The sequence below is a fragment of the Culex pipiens genome, chromosome 1 (genome assembly GCF_016801865.2).
Source record: "Culex pipiens pallens isolate TS chromosome 1, TS_CPP_V2, whole genome shotgun sequence".
In the NCBI taxonomy this organism is placed as follows: Eukaryota; Metazoa; Arthropoda; class Insecta; order Diptera; family Culicidae; genus Culex; species Culex pipiens.
In genome coordinates this window covers 33231115-33235057 of record NC_068937.1, presented here as the reverse complement: position 1 = coordinate 33235057, position 3943 = coordinate 33231115, and positions in this window count along the sequence as shown.

Sequence of the window (3943 nt, the reverse complement as noted above, 5' to 3'; positions counted from 1 at the left end):
GTGATTTTTGTTAATTTTGTGATTGATATCTTCGGTTTCATCAAGGTATGATAGGTTTGAGTCAGTGAATTCCCTGCGAAAGAATAATGTAGTTAATTTCGGCTTTGAATGAAATCAAATCATTTTTTAAAAAAAACCAAGCGCCTCCATTGAATTTCTCTTTTCCAGAATGAAACCATGGAGGAGCCTGGCTTCTTAACACGGAATAATATCATTTGCATCCGAAATTTACAAATTATTTTTCACAGGAAATTTGCAGGAAAATATTAGTTTTGACTTTAAAATTTTGAATTGAATATTTTCCGAAAAATATGATTTTTACAAAAAAAGACAACATTGCTTGCTAAATATGTTTTGCCCTTGCTGAATCATAAAAACAAGTTGTATTTGTTAATTCTACACGGAGAAAAATGAGTTCAAAAAATCGTAAACAAGTATTCATGAAAATAGAAACCACGAACAAAGTGTTCAAATTTCATGGAATGTATTTCAAAATCGTACCATGCAATTTGAACACTTTGTTCGTTGTTCTCATTTTCATGAATGCTTGTTCACGATCTTGGGAACAAATTTTTCTCCGTGTGTGCAACATATAAACGAATTGAATTTCCAAAAATTATGATTTGTACAAATCGATTTTTTTTTGTGTTAAATTGTTTCGAATTTTCCTTACCTGTAATTACAACTTTACCAAATACACCAAATTTATAAGAAATTACGTTCTCAAGATACAGATTCTAAAATATTTAGCGCTGTCAAATTTGGATGGAAACATGTATGCACATACCAATGACGCAAAATGGCTTCTTGGTGGCTCTCCTGCAAAATCATCGATCGTCTCGAGAACCCGAACCTGCAGCTCCTGGCCAAACATCAGTCAGGATACAGGAAAGGATTCGGAACGATAACTGCTCTTGCCAAGGTAACGCACGACATCTACGGGAACCTAGATAACAACAACTGCACCGTCATGGTACTTGTCGACTTTTCGCTTGCGTTCAACTGCGTCGACCACCACCTGCTGGAGAACAAGCTGCTTGTAAGTTGGTCGCATCAGTGTCTTGCGAACCTTCGTGGTGAACGGACACTAGAGCTGCGGTATTTTTTACTACCTAAGCTCAGAGTTATTTCAAACAAAATTCACAGTCTTTTTAAAGACTACCTGAGTTATTTTCCAAAATTCTAAACAGTCTTTTCAAGACTAACCCCACCTGAAATTTTGTTGTATTTTACAAACGAAGCCATCTTTTTAAGAGAACTTTGATTGCAAAATGCGTCAAAACAAAGGTAAACGCAAATCTTCTGAAGATTTGATCGTTACGTCGGTGAAGCGTTTGAACGCTAAATCGGCTAACGGAAACAGAAAAAGAAAACAGCCTCTTCTGAGGTCTGATTCTGATTCTGAATGTGAGGTCAATCCTCCAATTCCATTGGCAAACAGTTTCGGTGTTTTATCCGAAACTGTTGACAAGGATCCTTCTCCTCGTACTGAGCCTTCTGCCGTCGAGAAACGAGTAAAGGCTCCGCCAATTGTAGTGACTTCCGTCTCCGATTTGGCCAGCTTTCGAACGCAACTGAAGAATTGCAAGGAAACTTGCAATTTGAAGGTTTCGTTCCAGCTTGGCCGAAGAGGAGAATGTCGCTTGTTGACGGAATCTTTACAAGATCACCAAACTTTTGTTGGTTATTTGAAAAACCACAAACACAATTTCTACACGTATGAGACCAAGAATGCTCGTCCATTCAAGGCGGTCCTGAAAGGTCTCTCCAACGACTTGTCGGTGGATGAGATCAAAAACGAACTTAAGGTGTTGCTTGGTTTTGCCCCATCCCAAGTAATACCAATGAAGAAAAAATCAAACGGGAATATTTCTCGCTTTGGTTTGACTTCACAATTTTATCTGATTCATTTCAACAGAAATGAAATCAACAATTTGAAACTTTTGGACAAAGTTCAGTTTTTGTTCCATGTACGGGTAAAGTGGGAGCATTTTAAGAAACATGGCGGTAATGGCCAGAACCTGACCCAGTGCCGGCGTTGCCAGGCATTCGGTCACGGTACTGATCATTGCGCCATGGTTCCAAAATGCATGGTTTGCGGGGATTCTTCTCACGACAAGGACAATTGTCCCGTGAAAGAAGTCACCCAATTTAAATGTGCAAATTGTGGTGGAAATCACAAATCAAATTTCTGGGATTGCCCCATCAGAAAAAAGGTTTTGGATTCTCGTGCTAAGCATCAGCCGAAATCCAAACCGAAATTTTCTCAAAGTCAGGTTGTACCTGCATCTTTAAATCAAACGTTCGTGCTGTCTCACTCGAACAATACCCCTACCGTGGAAAAGTTAGGTAACACTAATGGTATTTCTTATGCCAAAGTCGTTTCGGGTTCGGGTTCATCCACGAATTTTAAATCCTCTACCAATTTTCAAATTGGGCAGGTACCTCAAATTTCATTTGAAAATTTTTCTGCTGGCAACGCTTTGGGATCTTCTGATCTCGGCGATGTTACGTTTGAAAAAATGACTTTTTTGCAAAACTCACTGTTTGGTTTGATTCAAACAATGAGTAATGCTACATCCATGATGGAAGCAATACAGATTGGATTAAAATTTGCGAATGATGTTGTTCTTACCCTGAAGTTTAATCATGGATCTAAGTAATTCCATCAATATTATGAATTTTAATGCTCGCTCTTTAAAAGCGAAAGAAAATGAATTTTTCAACTTTTTACGAGTTCATAACGTGCATGTTGCTGTTATAACCGAAACATTTTTAAAAACTGGCACTTATTTGAAAAGTGATCCAGATTATAAAGTTATAACCAATAACAGAATGAATCGAAATGGCGGTGGAGTTGCAATAGTTATCCACCGTAGCATGACTTATAGCACGTTACGTGACTTTAAGTTAAAAGTTATTGAAAGTTTGGGCATTGAACTTGAAACTTCTTTTGGGAAAATTATGATTGCAGCTGCATATTTGCCTTTCCAATGCACTGGGGAAAATAAAAATTATTTCAAAGGGGATTTGAATAAACTTACTCGGCATAGATCTCGATTTTTGATCATCGGTGATTTTAATGCCAAACACCAATCTTGGAATAATTCAAAAGTAAATTCCAATGGTAAAATTCTATTCAGAGATTGCACTTCTGGTCTTTATTCGGTTTTATACCCGAATGGACCAACTTGCTTTTCTTCTGTTAGAAATCCATCAACAATTGATTTGGTTTTGACAAATCAAAGTCAGTATTGTGGTCCTTTAGTGACTCATGCTGATTTTGATTCTGATCATCTTCCAGTAACTTTTTCACTTTCTCATGAAGCAGTTACCAGTCCCAATAGTTCTGTGTTTAATTACCACAAAGCTAATTGGGACAGGTATCAGCATCATATTGAGAATAATTTAAATCATGATTTTGTTTTAGAAACCAAAGCTGATATTGATTCAGCCTTGGAATCTTTAACTAATGCAATTTTGGATGCTAGGAATATTGCTATTCCTAAAGTCCAAGTCAAATTTGATTCTCCCATTATTGATGACGATCTTCAGCTTTTGATTCGTCTGAAAAATGTTCGCCGAAGACAGTATCAACGTTCTCGTGATCCTGCACTGAAGCGAATTCAAAAAGATTTGCAAAAGGTTATTGACCACAGATTCACTCTCCTGCGAAATGAAAAGTTCGCAAGAGATGTCGAACAAATTAAACCTTATTCCAAACCTTTTTGGAAACTTTCAAAGGTTCTTAAGAAACCTCAAAAACCAATCCCTTCTTTAAAAGATGGTGATAATATTCTGTTAACTAACGGGGAGAAAGCTCAAAAACTTGCTCAGCAGTTTGAGAGTGCTCATAATTTCAACTTAAATGTTTTGAGTCCTATTGAAGATCAAATTTCAATAGAATTTCAGAATATTGTTGAACAAGAATTTTCATCAGATG